The sequence below is a fragment of the Petaurus breviceps genome, unplaced genomic scaffold, assembly GCF_028583685.1.
Source record: "Petaurus breviceps papuanus isolate PSGF00001 unplaced genomic scaffold, PetGlider_PUasm1.0 90881, whole genome shotgun sequence".
NCBI lineage: Eukaryota > Metazoa > Chordata > Mammalia > Diprotodontia > Petauridae > Petaurus > Petaurus breviceps.
This window is the reverse complement of record NW_027187369.1, coordinates 3,372,268-3,395,156: the sequence shown is the minus strand read 5'-3', so window position 1 is coordinate 3,395,156 and position 22,889 is coordinate 3,372,268. Positions and strand designations below refer to the sequence as shown.

Here is a 22,889-nt window from a genome sequence, read left to right as displayed (position 1 = left end):
GCAAGTTACTTAACCCCAATTGCTTTAAAAAAAAAATGTTAGCTATAGCAATAAGAAAAAGTAATGGAAGGAATACAAATAGTCATTGAGGAAACAGATATATCACTCTTTGCAGATGATATGATGGCATACTTAGAGAGTCAGCTAAAAAAAACTACTTGAAACAGTTAACCACTTTAGCAAAGTTGCAGGACATAAAATAAACCCACCCAAAATCATCAGGATTTCTTTATATTACCAACAAAAACCAGCAGGAAGAGAAAGAAAGAGAAATTTCATTTAAAATAACTGCAGACATATTATATGATGATCTACTATGAATAACTTAGCTATTCTCAGCAATACAATGATACAAGACAATTCTGTAGGACTTATGGTAAAAGGTGCTGTCCATCTCCAGAGAAAGAATTGGTAGAGACTGAATGCAGATCAAAGATATTTTTTTCTTTACTTTCTTTGTTTTTCTTGGGGGGTTTTGTTTGTGTTTTCTTTTACAGTATGGCTTACGTGGAGATGTGTTTTGCATGACTACACATGTACAACCTATGTAAAATTGTTTGCCTTCTCAGTGAGGGGAGGGGGAAGGAAAGGGGAGAATTTGGAACTCAAAATTTGAAGACAAAAAAGAATGTTAAAATTGCTTTTGCATGTAATTGGGGAAAATAAAATATTAATAAAAATTTTAAAAATTGTAGACAACATAAAATTATTTTATAGAGGTAAAAAAGTAATAACAAAATTAATCTAGAAAAAAAAGTCAAAACTATCAAAGGAATCAGTGGGAAAAAATCTGGAGGAAGGAGACCCAGCACGCCAGATCTCAAACTGTATTTCAAAGCAATACTCATTAAAAGAATCTGGTACTAGCTAAGAAATAGAGTGGAAAATCATTGGAATAGATTAGGTACACAATATGCTGTAGTAAATGATCATGGTAATCTAGTGTTTAATAAACCCAGAGATTTACTTTCTATGGGGTAAGAATTTACCATTTGACAAAACTCTTGGTACAACTAGAAAGTAGTTTGGCAGAAAATAGACATAGACCAACTGTTTACCTAGATAATCTTAAAATAGGTAAATGATTTAGACATAAAGGATGATATAAGTAAGTTAGGGAAGCATATAAAAATTTCCATGTCAGATCTATGGATAAGAGAAGAATTTATGTTCAAAAAGAGATTGGAGGATCCTGGAAAGTTAAATGGATAACTTTTATTACATGAAATTAATAGAATTTCTACACACTAAACCAATGCATCAGAATTATAAGGAAAGCAAGAAATTGGCAGGGGGCAGGTTATAGCAAGTTTCTGTGAGAAATGCATCATTTATCAAATATAGGATGCTGGCCAAATTTATAAACATGAGAGCCATTCCCCAGTTGATAAATGATCAAAGGACATGAACAGGCAGTTTTCAGAAGAAGAAACAAAAGCTATCAGTTGTTGCATGAAAAAAAAATGCTCCAAATCACTATTGATTAGAGAAATGCAAATTAAAACAACTCTGAGGTACCATCTCATATCTATCAGATTGGTTAACAGGACAGAAAATGAAAAGGACAAATACTAGAGAGGATGTGGAAAAGTTATGACACTAATGCACTGTTGATGTATATTGGTTCATGCATTCTGGAGAACAATTTGGAACTATGCCTAAAGAGCTTTAAAATTGTGCATACTCTTTTACCCAACAATACCACTACTAGATGTATAACTGGAAGAGAGAAAAGAAAAGGGAGAAAGACCTATTTATACAAAATATTTATAGCTCCTCTTTTTGTAGTAGCAAAGAATTAGAAATTGAAGGAATTAGGAATGGTTGAATATGTTGTTAATATTATTAATATTATAACAGTGATCAATTCTGAAAGATTTAGCTACTCTAATTAAGACACTGATCCAAGGCAATTAATTCCAAATGAAACACGATGAAAAATGCTGTCTCCAGAAAGAACTGATGAACTTTGGGTGCAGATTGAGGCATATTTTTTCACTTTATTTTTTCTGTTTGTGTGTGTGTGTGTGTGTGTCTGTGTCTGTGTTTGTAGGATGACTAATATGGAACTATATTTTGCATGACTGGACATGTGTAAGTTGTATCATATAGCCTGCCTTCTCAATGGGTGGGGGAGGGACAGGAGGGAGATAATCAGGAACTCAAAATTTTCAAAAATAATGTTACAGTTTAATGTAATTATAAAATACGTAAAAATAAATAAAAATTTTAAACATACATATACATATGTTTGTGTGTATACACACACATATATACATGCATACAAGCAAAAAAAATTTTCTGCGTTCCCTGTGTCCCCAAAAATGTGTCTTATTTCACATGATGAATCTTTCTCTCTATCCGGAGGTGAGCAGCATGTTTCATTAGTAGTTTTCTGGAATTGTAGTGGGTCGTTATACTGATCAAAATCCCTAATTTTTTTCAAAGTTGATTTCCTTGACCTTATTATTGTCATAATAGAAAATGTTCTCCTAACTCTGTTGACCTCATTCTGCTTCAGCTTCTATCAGTCTTCCTGTGTTTCTCTGAAACCTTCCATATTCTGTCACATTCATACACCATAGCTTGTTCAGCCATTTTCCAATTAACAGACTGCCCTTTCAATTCCCATTCTTTCCCATCTCAAAAAAACTTTAAATATTTTTGTATATTCATAGTCAGAATTTGTTTTGCTTAGAACTAATCTCTGCCTTAATATAGCTTCCTTCTATTTCCCCCTTTCCGCTCATATTTCCATGTTGAGTGAAATGTATTTCTGTACTGAACTCTGTGTGTGTGTGTGTGTATGTGTTTATTCTTCCCTCATTTGACTAATTCAGATGGGATTTAGGCTCAAGGTCAACTATGCACCTTTAAACCTCCTCCTCCCATTTATTTGCATAGATATCTAGTTGGGCACTCTGTTTATGTGACATAATTTTCAGTAACCTTCCTATCTCTACTCCCTCTCCACCCAGTGTATTTATTTTCCCTTCTCTTTCTGTTTTTTTAATATCCTCAAGACAGAACAGAACCAGTGCTCATTTTTCTGTCTAATCAGATTCCCTCTATGACCCCTAATAATAATAGGATTCAGGAGGGACACATGTATCTTCTCCCCATATTTGAATGTAAGCATTTTATCCTTATTGACTCCATTATGGTTGTTCTCTCATGTTTACCTTTTTAATATTTCTCTTTACTTCTGTGTTTGAACTTCTGAATTTCTGTTCATTGCTGATCCATTCAGCCAGAATGCTTGAACATCTTCTATTTCATTAAGGTTTTCTTTTTCTCCTGTTGAATTATACTCAGTTTTTCTTCATTGTAAGCTTACATCTTTTGCCTTCTAAAAAATTCTAAGTTCTCTGTTTTTTTTAGTGGTAGCTGGTTTTTTCAGTATTTGGGTTCTGATTGCCATGTTTTTTTCTTTTACCTGGAAGTTCTACATACTGACTCTAATGTAGAGTTTTCATTTTGGGGTCTCTTTCAGGAAGCAATAAGTAGATTTTTTTCAATTTCTCCTTTATTCTCTAGTTCTAAGATATCTGAGCCGTTTTCTTATAAGATTTTTTTTTACTTTTTTTGGAGGAGGGAAGGTAGGGTAATTGGGGTTAAGTGACTTGCCCAAGGTCACATGGCTAGTTTTCTGTTAAGATTTTTTGAAATAGGATGTCAAGACTCTTCTCTTTTTTTTTTCTTTTGGTCATGGCATTTTGGTAGTTCAGTGATTCTTAACTTTTTTCTTCCTAATGTCTTTTCAGTTTCTTTTTGGCATGAGATACCTTATGTTGTCTTCTATTTCTTTCAGTATTTTGACATCGTTTTAGTATTTCCTGTTGTTTCATGAAGTCATTGACCTTTATTGGTCTGTATAAATCCCTTCTCCATTGTCTCAAATAGGTGGCCATTCATCCTGTGTTTTAATATTTTCAGTGACCTAGAGCTTACTTCATCATATAGTCCAGAGTGGAACAGATGTTATTATTAGTTCTTACTTAGATTGTCCCTCTGTAGCACCAATGGATGGATACCCATTGGTCTTAGCTGCCCTCTGGAACAAACTTTGCTCCTTCTCATGAAAACCCTTTGATTATATTAATCTTTCATATACACCTTTATTCTAATTTCCAGTGCAAGAAAACACATCTCTCTTAACATTCATATATCATTACTACCACTGTCATTTTTGTCAATATTATTGTTGTTAGAGAATATTTTATAGCACTTATGTGTCTGATGCTATGCTAACTAATCACTTTACAGTTATTTTCTCACCTAATCCTCACAACAGCCTTGGGAGATCGATGTTATTATTGTCTCCATTTTACAGTTGAAGAAACTGAGGCAAACAGAGATTAAGTGACTTGCCTAGGGTTATATAGTTAATGAGTGTCTGAGGCTAAATTTGAATTCGGGTTCTCCTGACTCTAGGCCTGGTCCCATATATACAATACCACTTAGCTGCCTAATCAGTTTCTAAATCTTGATTCTACCACTGCAGTTCTCTTGCATCCATCCTGTTCTCCAGTTATTACATTCCTATTCCCACTGTTACCACTACAGTACAGATCCTCCCCTGGAACCTTTGATGGATTGGTATATCCCTCTTTCCAGTCCATCCTTCACACTGCTGTCACATTAATCTTCCTTACTTATATAGATCTGTTCGTTGAAACATTCATGAAAACCCTAAAATGGTTCCCTATTACCTGTTGAATAAAAGCTCAAGCTACTTAGCCTGTAATTCAAGATATTCCATAACTGAGATCCCACCTTACCTTTCCAGCCTTTTCTCATAGTCCTTATTATGTGTACTAGGTGCTCTAGCCAAGTTGATTAGCTCAACAAGTCTATGTACATGCTCTGTCTTTTCCTACATCCCTGCTCTCTATGCCTAGAATGCCTTTCCCTACCTTCCCATACTATTGCGTGTGGATTTCCTACTTCGTACCTATATCCCAATCTTTCTGACTTCCCTGGTCAATAACGATCTTTCCTCCACAGAGCTCCATATATGACTTTTCCCCCATGTATGACTCACCCACATATGTGTTATTTCTATCATTTATTTATATGCCATATCTCCCTACTAGACTGTAAACTCCATGTGGGCAGGAACTACATCTTACCTAATCATTTAGCTCCCCCCTATCTCTGAACCATAATCTTCACACAGTAGTTACTTTGCAACTCTGTGTTTGATTTAAATTTAAATCTCTACAAACAAAGGAGAGTTCTTGGTGGTTAATCTGGTCAGTTCACCCCATCCACTTGATTTTTCTAGATGTCCCACTGTTCTGTTCACTCCATGGCTCTTGGCCAGAGCCAGTGATGTGTATAAGTCATTCTCGGTTCACTTTCACTTTGGCATTGTGTAGACTCACAGTTACCCTCAGGCATTTCAAGTTTGCTCACCCAGAAGGACTTCAGTGTGCTCTCCAATTTGAGCATTTTGAGGTTTTAAATTTAGCCTTTCATGGGAAATGTCATTCACATTTCATGGGAGATGAACTTAGCCAAGCTCACTTTAGTCCAGATCTTCAAACGCACAGTGAAATAGATAGTTGAACAATTATTTTGTCAACGTGGCCAATGTCAGTAGCCAATCTAGATCGTTCCAGTCAAATGACCCTCTTTTCCTTCTTCACAGTTTTGAAGGGCTGTTTGTCAAATGGCCTCAACTCTAAGTGCAGAAAAGCTACTTTCTCTATTGCTCCCAAAGTAGACAGTTATTGGTAAATCTCCTGGAATGTTGCTACCCATTTGTGTTCTAAACAATGTAATGTAGCATAAGATGCCTCAGCCCTGGACCTCATATAACGGAGACAGCTGTTCAGTGATAAACGTGATGAACTACATTTATCTAATACTTTTAAGAGTTGCCAGCACTTAAGGATTCTTAATCGTGTGAATCCACAGGCTAGATTATAGCAGAAGATCTTAACTCATATCACTGTCCCCTCTCTGAGCTTCACTTTCCCTATCTACAAAATGAAAATAATCCTACTTGCACTGCCTGACTTTACATGAAATAAATTATGGAAAAGTGTCTTATGTTTTTAAATCACTGTCTTGTTAAGAACTAAAAGTGCCTTATTATTTAAATACTTAGTCCCATAGGAGAGTTAGTCCCAAGTCACGAAATACTAAAGCTTTAGGACAGGGTTTGTGGTCCTTCAAGGTAGGTGACTAGAAAAGGAATTTTCTCTTCACCCAGAGGATATTACATTTCTGTCAGTAGCATGATCATTACCCTTCCTCCATAAAGTTCTTTTGAACTTTTGATAACTATCAGTAGAGATGAGTACCCCAAGTTTTAAGGCTTACTTAATGATTAAAAAATAATCAGTAGCATTTAAATCCCAGCTACAGAATTTTTCCTACCTAAAGAACAGCATTTTTTCAAGATTGTTTTATACCTACTCTATTGACCCTTTAAAATTGAAATGATCTGTCCATCCTTGTTTTTGTCTGCCTCATATTTATTCTAATATACTGAAAATTAATCCAGGAAAGAAATATACTCACCTATTTAAAATGTGTTAAAGACACATTTCATCAAATGGCAATCCTTTATATGTGGACTATAAATGCATAAAATCAGCATGTTTAGGTACCCTGTGATGAGCTTAAATCTGTGATCTCCATTGTTAAGAAGAAATAACGAGGTCCATATTGAAAGAAATCATATGTTTTCATAAAGCAAGCTGTAAAATGGTCTCTACAAACAGAATTTTGACTTGTTCTTTTTGAGGAACTGAAATAAAATACAATTTTCACTTAAAGAGGCTGTCACTGTATTTGGGGAGAAAGAAATCCTTGGGGGAATTAGGTGACCCTCTTACAACAAAAATCACTGCAGACATTTTAGGGCTTCATTCTTTTCTCAAAAATGTGCTTTACTGTGAGCATGGGATGGTACCTTACAACATTTTCAAAAGGACAGGCTCTTGTTTCAGGTGCCACTGCCCCTAGATTGTTTCCACACCCTTCTCCTATTTCTTTCTAGGATCTTCACTAAATATTAATAGTATTTGAACTTTTTCGTTGTCTCTATATTTCTCTAGTTTACCAGATCTGAATCATCACAAGAACCATAACATAAATTTCCTTCCATGTACACTCATATTTCTTTTTTCTTTTTTCTCAGTTGAGAAAAAATGTGTTAAAGACATGCATTCCTCATGGAGAGCTTGCAAATTACCACTGGTGATCCTCTCCTTTAATTGGACAATAATGGTCTAAGTATGAAACATTTAAAAATGTTATTTTTGTTACTTAATCACTGTTACAGCCAAATGGAAGTTGACATCTAGTCTCCCAGAATGAGATTGTTTGTGGAGTCAGTATTAGTTTTGAAATGTCCATTGTGTTCTTGATGTGTATGAATTTGTGGTCCATATAATCAGACCCACAGTCACTTTCTCTTTTAAGTAAGTGCTGATGATAGTTTCCATCAGGAATCCAGAGCATTTTGATTGAACACCAACTGTGTATACTTGCTGTGGTTGGTGTGCCAAGGAAAAATTGAAGCATCCATTGTCTTCAAGAAGTTTAGGGTCTTATAAAACAATATAAGATCCCGATAATAAAAGACCAAGAGGACAAAAATGGATGATATAAAGCCAAGAGTTAAATTTAGGTGTTTTTAGAAGGCAGGTGACATCTTTGAAATCTTGTGGCATTGCTTCAGAGGCTCATTAAAATAAGAACTCTAATCAACTTTCATAAAAAGGAAGAGCAGTTCATAAGTGAACCAGATTTGCTCTACCACAAAATCGACCTTCAAAGGCTAACTGGCTAGGCAGATAGAGTGCTGGGCTTGAAGCCAGGAAAACCTGAGTTAAAATTCTCCCTCAAACCCTTACTAGATATCTTACTCTGGCCAAGTCATTTAACCCCTGTTTACCTCAGTTTTCTCATCTGTAAATTGGGAATAATAATAGTACCTAAGTCCTAGGGTTGTTGTGAAGATAAAATGAGAAAATATTTTTGTAAACCCAGTTTTAAAAGTTCGTGTATCTGGGACTGCCTTGCTCTCACCAACTCCTTTCTGTGCCTCACATGGGGCAGGGCATTTGTCTCCATCAGTGAGATAAGAGTCCCCTCTTACATTTTAAGCACTCTGCAATTTTTCAGATGCTGTATAACTGCATACTATTATTAACTAGAAGCATAATGTTTTGATTCTGTGATTGTGCTTCCCTTATTATACCCATCAGGGAAAGAGCTGTTTCTTCAGTGATAACATGCTGTTATTAGTTAAAAGACAGGGCCCCTTTTTTAGCCAGATGGTTAGATATGTGATTTATTTTTCCTTTGCTAAAAAAGCTTGTCAGTTGCTACTCTTACAATAGCATACTATATAGTAAGAAGCTAACAAGAAACTCATACTTAGAAATATCACAAAATCCCCAAGTTGGAAGGGACATTGACCATCTAGTATAACTCCAGCATGAAAAAGATTGCCCACTACAGCACTGTTAAAGACAAGGTTTTCCCCCCAACATTTGCTTCAATATCTCCAGTGAACAGGACCCTCACTACCACCTTTCAAAGGCAGACCATTGGACTTCTGGAAGTCTTTGGTGGGGAAAAGGAGGTGCTTGAGTATAAATACAGATATGTCTTTCAAGCAAAATAAAATGGAAACAGAAAAATATCCATCTCATTAGTGACCACTCTCTGCTATGGGCATCAGAATATTACAGCCTTAAAAATAATGATCACACCTCTCCTTTCTTTGGATTCTCAATTATGGAGATGAATAACTATTTTAATGGAAAAAATGGTCCTTAGACTTCTTCAAACATAATAACTAAAGAATTTCATTAATTCTTCTTCAGAAATATTTTAGTTGTTGTGGGGGTGGGAGGAAACTTTTCATTGGGACTCTCCCTGGTTCATAATTACAGCTTCTGGCTGAATGGATATCAACACACCATAATTCAAAGCCTAAGCCAGATGACTTTTTAACACCTTAAATTAAGCCTTCCCTAATTAAGGCTCTCATTAAGCTCAAGTTTCAGGTAATATGTATTCTCAGTATTTTGCTGAACTTGGGTCACTTCCATGGTTTTATTTTCAGCAGTGTCTATTCTGAGATTTTTTTTCCAGACTACTTTAAAAATGTTACAGGAAGATACTGCAACAAATTATAGAAAAGGTCTCTTCATGAACCTGTCCAGAGTCTTTACAAATAATTAGGAAAAATATCCCCCTCTTCTAGTGATGTGGTTTTCTTAGAATACTAAGTCCCATGAAGAATCAAAGACTTGAGATATATATATATATATATATATGTGTGTGTGTGTGTGTGTGTATGTATTAACAAAAAGAGAATTTCAGAATAGAGAGAGAGAACAGGAGAACAAGAACAGGTGGCTTCAAGTGAATAGGATTTTAGGTTGAGAAAAGTGAATAAATCTTTCTAAATCCATAAATAGTTACCAGTCTTCCAGTTGTTCACTTCTGAAAGTATAAATGCTTTTGGCTATAAAAATATTACATCTAATAATTTTGAAGTATGCTTTTAGTAATGCATTTTTTATTTTAAAATGTCTTAACACTGAGAATGTCACTGTGAATTATGAAACTTGTCTATATTTAATTTTATTTGCTGCCATGGGCTATGAGGAAAAGGTTTTAGTGAAACAAGTACTAATAATAACTCCACTTTAACCTTAATTATTTTTCTTTCTTTTTTTTTAAACTGGCTAATCATCCTTGAGTGCCCTTTAAATCAGGACACCAATGACACTTTGTTTCCAATTAACAGTAAAAACCTTCTTTGATCCTTTGACTTTTTTACGAGATGAATTTATATTTTCTAGACTAACATGCATGACAACATAATTCTCTACACTCATTAATATTCAACTTTGGTGCTTTAATGAGGGAAACCAAGAGAAATGTAATGTCATCTGCTTATCTAAAGAAGTAGGACTTTTGCAAATATCTAGACCCCCAAGAAATGCCTTTAAATAACATTGAAGATGCGACATAATCAACAAGAGTATATTCCAAATCATTGTTATCAATATTGCAGAAAATAAGAAAGACTGAGAAATTGGCAGCAAATTTGCTTCATAGTAAAACAGAAAGTAGAAATGACTCGTGTGGCTCTCTGTGCTCTGCAGGAGTCAGGAAATCACACATGAAGTCGGGGATCAGGCCTTATGCTACTACTCATCTAAAATGAACGGGCAGTGTTTAACACAGAGGGTCTACACGCATAGCCGCCAGCCCAAGTCCTTTTTGGCTTTTATGAATTCACTGTAGACCCCCTGAAAAAGAAGACAAATTGGGTACACTCTAGTTGGAAGAAATGTGGCTGTCTCCAAGTATATGGGCATGAAGATATAGATGTATTTAGTGGGGATTTTTTTTTTTGGTTTAGTATTTAGTGTGTACCATGCTAAAAGTTCTGGTGTAGAAATAGATATATCATGTAAACATGGATAATGTGGTAAAGACCTGCTCTCTAGGCAAGGTCCACTCTCAAGCTGGGGGAAAATAGTCTACTCCATATCATATGAATGAAATGAAGGATTCATTTGTATCCTAACTTCTCATAGTCAGAATCCACTTGTCTCAGAAGAGTTTGGTTGTACAGACAAATCCCATTCACACTTTCTATCGAGGTAGGTAGACTGTGGGTATCGATTTTGTAATTGGTCCTCTTTTCTCCCCTGGAGCTTATCCTACTGAGCTTGTTCCACTGAGGATAAAAGAGAATCTTTTTTATTGAATTGAACAGTTAGTTCAGCCCAACAACCAATTCAGTCCATCAGCCGACTTGGCTAAGTTGTTTATTTGTTTATATTTCCAAACCAATACAGTAGACCCATATTAAGGACCTACTATGTGTTAGGTGCTGCTCCAGGTGCTGTGACTTACAGAGACTGTAAGGAGGGCTGCAACATAACCTCTAAGTTATAATCTGATATACACAGCTAAAATTATTATCCATAAACAGTGCTAAAATTGCATTGTATAATGCAGTTGTGTGTTTTTCTATTCATTCATAGTTCTCATCTTTGCCCTTATATAGGTCACACACCCAAGTGAGGAATCTTGGAAAGAAAAAAATAGATATATATTTATGCTGAAAAAGAATAGATTTCTCAATCATGCTTAAATTTGATACACGACATATTTGAGGGGAGGGGAAATGAGAACTCTGAGCCAACCCCTTTGGCAATTAATGGCTAGCTAGTGTCTCTTTAGGAAATAATTCACTAGTTCACATAATGAAACATCACTAATAATATTACTCTCTAAACCATACTACTTTGGTTTTATTGCCTTTATCTACATACCATGATTAATTTGATTTTAATCAAATTCCCTTTAAGTCTCTCCCCCTTTGTTTGATTTGGCTTTGTCTAGAAACTGGTTGGCTATCAGTCTAGCATCAACTTATGGTGGTCCCTGTAAACCATGTTGGGGGAAATATACATGGAACCATATGGTCAAGTTGTTCCTACTTAAGGCAGCCCAAGACTTGTTGGTGCTTACATAATAGAAACCAACTAGTTTGACTTGATTTTCCTCATTGAATTGATTAGTTATTTTCTTTGAGCCTAAATGTGTTGCAAAGTGCTTTGTAATTCTTGAAACAATCAGTGGCACTATAGCTAATATTCCCATAGGCATCAATGGTACTAAATGGAAATGTATTTCTCCTAAGTAAGGAAAACTTATAATTCATACCAATAGTCTTTATAATGTGTATGATGGTGGACAGGTAACCTTGACCTGTGATTTCATCAAAATGAATAACTCCTGAGTGTGGAAACTCCATCCACTAATGCAAAGTGATAATTCCTCTGTAATTTATAGTCAGAGAATTGCTTAGAACTTTGAAAAGTTAAGTGAATTCCCCAGGGTCACATAGCCCACATAGAATGTCACCTGGGTCTTTCAGACTCCAAGGCCCACTGCCCATCTTCTGCTCCAGAGTTCTTAGCCTGAAGTCCTTGAATTTGTCTAGAGCTTTAAAACTATTTAATAATTGTATTTTAATGTAATTGGCTTCCTATGTAATCCTATATATTTTATTTTGTGCATTTAGAAACATTCTGAAAAGGGGACCATAGACTCCACTATACCGTGAGAGGAATCTGCAGCACAAAGAAAGAAAGTTTAAGAACGTTACTTCTAATTAGAACGCATTTTATGTAAGTATGTCTAATTGGATACTGTTGAATAAAAATTATTTAAAAAGTAGACCATTCTGTTCTTCCCCAGGACTCTGTTAGGTAACTGGCTTCACAAAATAAGTTTGTTTGTTTTCCAGGAGAAGCTGTCAGGACATTGATGTGGAATGAAATCAATTATTTATATTTCAGAAGATAATCCTTTAGACCCTGTCCACTGGGTGCCTTTTTTGAGTGACATTGAACACTCAAATACAGACCAACTTCTCCAGCCCAGTAGGATACCTCGAAATAGCATTAACAAAAGATATATTTGTCAAAATCAGTTCAAAAGCAAGGACGATTGGGCCTTTAAAAACCATCACCAGTTCCAGGAACTGATAGCTCAGGGTTGCACAGTAGAGTCTGACAAGTAAAGAGAAGGTAGATCATAAGAAAAATGTACAAACTGCTCCTTGAGACTTCTTGTGAAACCTTTCCTTGAGTAAAGCTGGTTTCCTGGAATATTTATGAGTGCCTGGAGGAGAGGGTTTTAACCTGGGGCCTGTGAACTTTTTTTTTTCTTTTTAGAAATATTTTGATAACAGTATTCCAGTAGATAATTGGTTTCCTTTGCAGTTCTATGTATCGTATTTTTTTGCATTGAAAAGCATGATTCTGGGAAGGTACCTTATAATTTTTATTTGCTTTAAAAAATGCTAAGAGCCCCTGGACTATAATAAACATTAGAAATGTTGATAAATAGAATTAAATATGTAAAGGTTGTATTTTCTCTGATTCCTAGAGAGCAGTCCTTGAGCAGATGCACTTAATCTTTTTTCAGCTACTTCCTGACTGACTAAGGGGCCCTGACTGACTAGAGGTCTGCAAGAGTTAATGGGCCCTCACTAAATATTGAACTTGCCCATGCAGAGAGATTTCAGAAGTATCTAAGACCTCCAAGTACACAAAGAATTTCATCTTCCAGTCATAGCTGTCTGGATATGGCTGAGAGACACTCTGGAGCCTGGCTCCAAGAAACACATCTTTGACTTGACCAAACCCTTGTTAAATGCAAGGCCCCTTGCTGTGATATGGGAATACAAAGTTGAAACAATGGCTTAGCACCTGCTCTCATAATGAGTCTGCTAGGAGAGGGTGTGTGTGATGGGGCAAAGTAGAATCCAGGCAAAGTTTTGGGAGAAACTTGAAGAAAGATCACTTTTACCTCAAGGTGAAAGACTGGGATGTATTGAAGGCTTCCTAAGAAAAAGGTGGTGACCTGTGCTGGGCTTTGAAGGAAGGGACTTTAGGCAGAGACTATTAATGGAGAGGCTTTTCCATACATCGGAGATGGTATGAGCACAGGCAAAGAGATGAAAGAGTAAAGGACAAGGATGGGGGGCAGAAAGTACTTGCATTTTGCTGAACAGTGTAGACTATGAAGGGAAGGAGTACAAGATAAGCCCGGAGAGGTAGCAGGGAGAGCCAGGTCATGGAAGTCCTAGAATGCCAGGATCAGTAACTGACACTTTATTCAGTCAGTCATGGTTGTTGAGAAGATGGGGGGGGGGAGGGCATGATCATAGCAGCTTATCTTCCTCCATTATTTCATTAATGTGCACAGTATGGAGTAGAGGAGATGACAACACTGGAGGCAAATTGACTAGTTTGAAGATGTTTACAAGCTAGGGAAGAAGAAACAAGGTCCTAGATTAAGCCCCAGGAACACAGGCTCCCAGAGGAAAGAAATGACAGCATGCATCTTAGAGGAAATGTTCTACCTTCCCACAGATGAGACTCCCTCAAGCACCACCTTGACTTAGTTCTGACCTCTGCTTCCCCATGTACCTCTGGGCTGTACTGTATCTGAGAAATAGGTGTGCTAACATTATATCCACATAGAAGGAAGGGAAGAGGGCTGTTTCCCCCATCTATTAGCACAGAGGCAGAAGTCTTCTTACTTTTCATGTTGCCAGACTACAGCATATGTCTACAGAGAGAGTCACCAGTCCTCATAGCTTCCTGACTGTTTTCTCTGCCGTTATTGAAGTTCTTTTCTGCTGCAAAAAGAGAACGCGGGGTCCCAGGTGCATATCCCTCTCCGTATGATTTTCTTCTATGGTCGTGACATTGGCATCTATTTGTTTTTGAAGTCAGGGATTGCATTTTATCTTCTTGCTTTGTTTACCAGTAATTCAAAGAGCTACTACCAGTGCTGATGCTGAAAAGATGAGATGATTGCTTCTTTTCTTGACACCTTACTTCCTTAGATGGTTTCCCGTGTGTGTGTGTGTGTGTGTGTGTGTGTGTGTGTGTGTTTAAGAGAAGAAGAAAGTGGCCCCTAAGAGCTGCTTTCAGTTCCAGGAGAAACCCACCACTGGCATGTTTGAGTTTGCACCAGCTTTGTGCTTTCTCTCATTTTTAATCTGCTTGCTGTGAATTAGTAAATGCATTTGGGCTCATAACACATGACCTGTCTCCAACCAAGGGCATTTTTCATTTATCACTGTGTCTGTGTGAGCTCATGCTCATTTTTTAAGCTATCATTAAGGTTTGCAAAGCCCTCTCCACCCATTATCTCCTTTGATCATATCGATATAGAGAGGGTAGAATAGGAGATCGTTCTATAGGTGACTGTAAGTTGTATCTGGCAGAAGGAGGTTGAGCAAAAGACATCTCTAATTTGGAAACATCCCACCTGAATGCAAGGGGACACAAGCTCTCCTCATGTTTTAAATGTAGGAGGCTAGAGAACTGTGTCTGGAGATTCTAGCATGGGAGTCCATTTGAGTTGGAAGGAGCTGGGCAGTGGGAGTGGCACGAAGGGCACTTCTACTGCAGGTTTCCTTGTGTCAGGAGAGGGAATGAATCATCCTACAGAGAGATCAGCTTTCATTATGGCTGGTGTTCAGAAGGAAGATAGGTCCTGAAAGGAGCATGCACACTGATGAGACCTAGGGATGACAGTCCTACAAGTGGTTGGGCTTTAAAGGTCGCTTGGACAACAGAAAACTCAAGGAGTCTGTGTTCAAAATGGGTAGGAAATATTCCCCAGGAAAGAATTTCCCCTCCTCAGAGGTGGTGCAGGGTCAAAGCTGCATTTGCCCCATGCTAGTTACAGATCTCTATTTTGCGTTAAATGACTCTTGCATCATCTAAGATAGAGAAATAGGAGGGGAAATTTTGAGGTAGAGTTTTTTTTTATCACTTTTGTCCTACCTCTTTCATAACATGTGCAAAGTCATTGAGCAAAAAGGCAGGGAAAAAAACTTGGTGAGAAGTGAGGATGAGATTTTTCCTCTTAAAGAGGCATGAATAGCCACATTAGTTCTGAGGGAAGAATAGTCATTAATTAGAGGAAGGGCTTAAGAATAGAGCAAGCCCTTGCCTGCAGTCCCCAGATGATCTCCGCAGTGCTGGCTGAGAGACAGTAGGGCAGAAAGCTACAAGGTGGTTTCTGAGGGAGTTGGAAAGAATATCAGTTAAAGTAAAGTATAAGGACTGAGAAAAAGTAGGGAAGCAGCAAATAGAGCTGGATCCCTATTTTACTTCAATGATAGCTTCACTGTTCCACACTGAGTCTTCTTTCGTACTTAATAATTGTGTTAGATCCTTTCATTGAGGAGTTAAATTTGTCTTTAAAAGTCCATTTTCCCTCGAGAAATGCCATCTAGTGGTGACTTATCCAAATAGCAGACACATCATCCCTGAAATGAGAAATAGAGCTGTTTAATGTAACCCAGATTCTGTGACATGAAAATACCACATCATTGTATGTATCATCTATAGTCATATAGTCTCTGTAATGCCTATGGAAAGTCTTATTATCTGTGATATATATGTATATCTGTGTGCATACATAAACATATATAACCTGTTCCTTTTAATTATTACATAGGATGCCTATTAGTTATTTAAAGTATCAGATTTCTAACTTCCTTATCATATTAGGACCCTATTTATAGTTCCATTGTGAAGGATCACTGTTCGCTAGCTCAAGAAAGCCCCTGAGTCTCCACAGCCAGTATTTTTAGTGAGGTTAGATCCTGGTAGGAAATGCAAGGCAAAACAAAATTCCTGCAGATATGAATTAGAGCCCACTTTTCTTCTGTCCAGCAATGTGAAACCAATTTCTTTGTTGGAGCAAACAAATGACATTTGACAATATACCTTTAAATATGGCTCCATGGGGCGGCCAGGTGGCTCAGCGAGTAAGAGCATAGGCTCCAGTGTCGGGATGACCTGGATCAAATCCGGGCTCAGCTCAGCACCACACCCATAAATAACTGGCCGTGTAACCTTGAGCAAGTTACTTAACCCCGATTGCTTTAAAAATAAAAAAAAATAAATATGGCTCCATGAATGAACTTACTAACATTAGACCAAAGTTGGAGCTTTAGTAGTTATGTATGCTTTCTGGGAACATATATATCTGTTCATTTTACAAGTCATTTTATAAAACAGCCATATTTTTGGTTGCAATAGAATTTTATAAAAATAAATTCATCTTAAGAAATGATCTAGAATTAATAATGGTTATAGTAGTAACGATAACTAGCATTTATACAATGTTTCAAGGTCTGTAAAGTACTCTACAAATATTAATTCATTTTGTCCTCACAACAACCCTAGGTTGGTGTTATTATTATCCCCATTTTACAGGTGAGGAAACTAAGAGGTTAAGTGACTTGTCCAAGTTGACACATATAATACACGTGTGAGACAAGATTTGAACTCCCATCTTCTTGATGCCATGTCCAGCAATCTATCTACTGTATCCCCTAGCTACTCAGTTTCTCTGTAGTGCCCAAGTAGAAAATTGACAGAAGTGTCTTGAATCCATTAAAGGAAATAGAGAAGCAACCTGAACATACCACTCCTTAACCTTTCCTCCTCCAAGTTCCTTGCCCTCTTTGGGTAGTGTTTTGTTTCTTCTTAATGGGAGGATACAACCTGACAACATCGATAATTTTTTTCTTTTATAGTGGGCACATAGAAATATATAGTCAGCACATAGAAATGACTTTGTTATTCAGAGTAGAGAGATGTTAGAGTATTCATTGTAATGGCATTCTCAGTATAAAAGTGCAGCCAAGCAAAATATCTATTTACTCTCTTGTTATGTTTGATAGAAACCAGTAAGATGGACTGTGAAAAAGTGGCCTGAGACCATATCCTAGGGCATGCATGGATAACACTTGTCTGGCTTGGACAGTCTGTATAAAAATCAACTAATATTTAGTGACTAGCTTTCATGTACTAGGTCATGAAAGGGACATACAAAAGAATGAGACCCAGTCCCTGCCCTCACGTTGCTTACTGGAGCTAGGTCCACATGACAAATTAAATGGAATATGAGATGTATGTTCAAGGAGACAGCAGAAAAGATGTTTCAAGTCAGTTTGTGATGAATTACAAAACGAATGATACAGACACATGTGTTCTGGTATCGCAGAGAAGGGAAAGATCATTTTCCCTTGGGATTGCCAAGGAAGACTTTCCAGAAGAGGTTTGAATTGGGACTTGAAGGAGAGGCAGGATTTAGGACTAAGAAGGAAGGTATTCTATTCAGATGAAGAGTGTGAGTGCAGGAATCTGCCCATGATCAGCTTTGACCCTATAGTAAATCACCAAGCATTTTAAAGCACCTTCTATGTGCCAGACACTGTGTTAAGCATGAATAAATGGATCATGTTGGGGAACAGAGAGATTTGAGACTAGAAAGGGAGATGAGGACTAGATTGTGAAAAAGCCTTGAAGGCCAGGCTAAGGGTTTGAACTTCAGCCCATATGCACAAAGAGAAGCATTGAGAGGCTTTAAGCAGAGGAACAATGTGATCAATGTAATGTTTTTGGAAAATTAATCTGGGAATGGTATGAAGAATAGGAGTTTTTAATTAGGGATTCTCTTTAGTGTCCTGGACGACTTTTACAATCTGATGAAGCTTAGAATCATGTATCAAAATGCATAAAATAAAATATATAGGATAACAAAGGAAAGCAGTTATATCCATATACAGTTATTAAGATATTAAAAAAAAACAAGCTCATGGACCCCATATTGAGAACCTCTATCAGACAATAGCTAGATTGCAGATAAGAAAATGAGGAACAAAGAGCCAAGGTTGTACTATATTTTAATATGGATCTGAGGAGGTAGGGGAAGGGGGAGAGTGAGAATGAAAAGGATAGGTGCAGATTCAGCTGATACTATGAGGGAAGAATTCATAGAACTTGGTGTCTGGTCAAATGGTAGAGACCAGTGGGTGGTCAAGGAACAGGAGACAAAAATGATATTCCAGCTTGGGAAACTGTCATGGTGCTCATATTTTCAGTTACCTGAGGGTAGCTACTGGTTCCAGTCTATGTATACTCAGACACTGAGCACACTAGAGCTTGTGTTTGGGGTCTTTACTGTGAGATTACTGTGCCACTCAGGCCAGAGGTCTGAAGGAGGTCCTCCGGATACCCTGGTCACTAAACCACTTAAATGGTTTAATGATAAATCCACCCTCAACCAAATTCTATTTGATAACTAAGAGGGTCCCATGTATTTTGTCATTTCCATGCTTCCTTCCCCTCCCTCTGTTCCCCAGCTCTCGAAATTAAGTTGTGTTAACTTTGTATATATTGTGATTTTACTTTATCTATTTTAATCATCAGGCAGCATTGACATCTAATGTTAAAATCAGCAGCTTAGGTTTGCCTATGCTTGCTCCTGAACTTAGTTCTTAAATTAAATTTAATAACTTAGTTCTTAAAAAAAACAAGTCCTTAAACTTGTGGTCTGAGTCCTCCCTGGAGAGAGGGGCGGGGGCCCAGGCAGTGTGTTTCATTACTTCCTGTGCCTTTTCCCTAGCCAAAGCCCACCGTGGTGCAGCAGGTGGGAGGGTCAGAATGAGTGAGTTGGGCACTACTGTGGGCATGTATCCACCCAGTAGATGGTAACCTCCCTGAATTCAGAGACTTTCATTGTTGTGTATTCCCAGCACCAGCTCAGTGCTTGGCACATAGCCTACTATGTGCTTGACAAATACTTGCTGAAAAAATGAATGATTGAATGGACCCTTAAATCCAAATTGTCAGAAGCTAAGTCTTTTGGACAAAGGAAAAACTTTTCACATTCAAAAATAATCAAAAATATTTTTGGCATTTCTTGGTAGGAGAGGTACCTATTCATTTGAATCACCAGGTCTGATGTTTTACTTCTAGGGCAAAATATAACCTGAATGATTCAGTTTGAGATGCGACTAAGAAAACTTGGCATATGCAGCCAGGCAGTGGGGCATCGGCCTGAAATTTGAAAAAAAAAGATTCAGTTGATTAGAAATGATTGAATCTTTTCAATTAAAGGCACAAAAATAGCTAGGGCATCAGTATTCAATAGGGAAGATTTGCATTTGCTGCTTTGTGTTCTATAAAGAGAACTCAGTATGCGTCAATATACACGTATTAATTTTTGTATTTACTGGGCACAAAATAAACTCTGTGGGCCTTATTCTTCTACTGATGCATGAAGAAATTATATAGGGAAGTAACTCTGAAATGAATCAATGAAAGGGTAAGCCATTTAGCATTTTACAGTTCTCCTTATTCATTCCATTTCCCAAATGTACATGCCCCAAACCTCAGAACCAGAATCTATAAAATGACCAGCTTCAGTGTTCTTTCCAGGAAGTGCATCCAGATGTGCTTATCTGGGGAGGAAGGGGGCAGATATTGGAGCATTTAAATACCTTCTTATATTTTGAGAGGCTCCCTTTGAAAATGGTGTTTTGCAACAATCCTTGCAGGGCAGGTGACATTTCTTAGCTACCCTCTTCTCACCTCTCCCCAGTACTTTGCAACAGCAATGTGTTTACTGGCATAGACGATTTCACTGGCTGAAAAGTGGCTTCATATCTCACATTGTGGTTTACAGGAAATTTCTGGAAAATGACTTTGACCATTTTGTGCAACTGCTCCTTAGAGAAAATATATGTGTGATATTTACAGAAATGCTACAAGTTAGCACAGAAGGTATTTGAGATTCTTGGGAATACAGCTAATAAAATCATTTTAAAGAGTGGCAAGTGAACTATTGGGATTCTATCATTAAGTCTTTGCAGAGCACAGGAAATGAAAAATTAAGATAAATCAATAATCAAAATTCTGACATTGCCTTAGCCTGTGTCAATGGCTTATGATAAAAGATCCTGGGTAGTTCTTGATGGAAGTAAAGTCAATTACATAGAATCACAGAGAGGGACAGACCTCAGGAGATTCTCCAGGCTAGTCCTGCTCCCTCAAACAAACCTGGAACAAAATCATTCAAGATAGAAATTTTCCATCATCTTCATTCCCATCATATACAGCAAAACCTCATTAGTCAGGAACTTACCAATTCAAAATTTGAGATTATCTGGATGAAGATGAAACTTGATGTAAAGGTTACTTTTGTAATCTCAAAGAACTTAATGTTAAAAAAAATAGCAGAAGGAAAGTTCCACTAACAACAGCAAATAAAAAGGTTTTCCAACCACATTTAAATTGTACATATTTGCAAACAGAATTTGCTAATTATAAGTTATTCCTGTTAATTCATTTAAGTAGGCCTGACAGCACAATTACAAAGTTGTTTTTTGTTATTGTATGGACTTGAAGATAACCCCACTTGGGGCAGGTAGGTGGTGCAGTGAATAGAGCACCAGCCCTGGAGTCAGGAGAACCTGAGTTCAAATCCGACCTCAGACACTTCACACACACACACACACACACACACACACACACACACACACATACACACTAGCCATGTGACCTTAGGCAAGTCACTTAACCCCAATTGCCCTCCAAAAAGCAAAAAAGAAAAGAACCCCACTTAGAAAATTCTATATAAATATATCTCTATTGCAGATGTTCTTTTTTTCTTACTTCCATTCCTGCTTTGAATATATCCCTTCTGTCTCACTCGCTTGTTAACCCCTTGACCTTATCACTAAACTAAAATTACTCTCTTTAAAATTACCAATCATCTCTTACATGCCAATCTGAAGGGCCTTTTCTGGTTTCTCATCCTTCTTGACTTCTTTGTAGCCTTTGCCTCTGTGTATCACCCTCTTCTAGACATGCTCTCCTATATGGGTTTTTGTGATGCTTTTCTCTCATTTCTTTTTCTACCTAAATGACGACTCTTAAGTCTCCTTTGCTGAATCATTCATGCATATCCCACCCTATAACTTGGGGGGGGGACTTCTGTCCTAAGCCCTTTTCTCATCACCTCCCATGAATTTAATTATCATACCTTTGCATATATAAAGGGGGAATAAGTTTTTAATACCTTAATTAGAGAGTAGGCATAAATTTGTCATCTTATTAGAACTGTTTCGATTTATTAGAACTATTTTGTTATAAGTTTCCATTTGTGACTGAGAAATTTTTAGTGACTTGCTTTTCTGTGAATTGTTTTTCAAAATACACTAAGTGCCTGTGTGGTATGATGTAGTAAACAACATGTACATATTCTTAAACATATGTAGACCCTCCAATGAGACAGACCACCAAGGAAAATAATATTAAAAACAACTTTAGAAGTAATTGTGATTTCAAATACTAATCAAGTTATATCATAAATACTTAAGAACCCATAGCTAAGAGTATTAAAAAAAAAAAACAGAAGCACTAGCCATCAGGCTGTTTCTAAGGTATGACTTGAGCTAATCCCTGTGCACTCCAGACTCAAGTAGTCCATGTTGACTTGAAGGCAATGCAGATTGATAGGCTTGCTAAATGTCCACCCCAGAAGGAGGGACATGGCCTCTGGCTGAACTGAGAGGGAAGGAAGTTGAATCCACTATTGGTACCTCTTACACATCAGAATAGCAATTTTCTCTTGGGAGGCATTAGTGGCCTCCTTTAACTAATAAAGTGTGATTGCATGCTTTAAGAAGAAGTCTAAATAGTGTTTCTGTCCACTAGCTAGCATAAGTAAGAGTAAATAAGTTATATGTGTGCACCATACTTTATATGCTTTTTCTTCTCCAGGTTAAATATCTCTAGTTATTCTAACTTTTCTCCATATAATGCTGGTCACTCTCTTCTGGGCCCCTCCTTGCTTGCCTGTCTTGCCCAAAATGTGTTGCTCAGAACTAAACACAGTGGTCCAGATATGGCCTGAATAGATTAGAGAAGTGGTTCCCATTCTGTGTTTCGAAAACCTCTGGGAGTTTACAATGATGGTTTGAGGTATTCGTGCTAAAATATTTTAATGACACCTTTAGGAGAAAATAATTGTAAAGAATATTATGAGTACTCTATTAGATTACCCAAAACACATTTTTCTTGTTGTTGAAAGGAGTTTGAAGAACAAAAATCATTGTGACCCACTGGATTGTAGTGAAATTATTATGCATTTTATTGAAACCTATTAAAACATGAGCTTTTGTTTGAATACTTTTGGCTTATTTTGATTTAATGCTCCCAGATCTTTTTCAGACATACACCTTTGTAGTCAGGCCTTTACCATCCTATGTTTGTGAGATTGATTTTGAGGACCCAAGGGTAAAATGTTTCATTTATGCCAATTCTGTTTCATATTCAATTCAGTTCATCCTTCTGGTATGGTAGTATTTTCTTTGAATCTACATCTTGTAACCAACACATCAGGTTTACTTCCAAATTTGGATTGCCTGAAAATCTGAAAAGGATGCTACCTATATCTTCTGATAAAGAATCACGGATGGGGGCAGCTAGGTGGTGCAGTAAGTA

The 22,889-nt window shown here is 37.1% G+C and overlaps 1 long non-coding RNA gene across 1 annotated transcript in view; it reads right to left on the bottom strand.

The window, feature by feature from the left end:
- Positions 1-15,648: 15,648 nt before the first annotated feature.
- LOC138150642 (uncharacterized) overlaps positions 15,649-22,889 on the bottom strand; it is a 40,878-nt gene continuing 33,637 nt past the window's right edge. Inside the window, exon 4 of the long non-coding RNA XR_011165606.1 lies at positions 15,649-15,853. This is a non-coding gene — a long non-coding RNA (uncharacterized lncRNA). The remainder of the gene's footprint in view (positions 15,854-22,889) is intronic.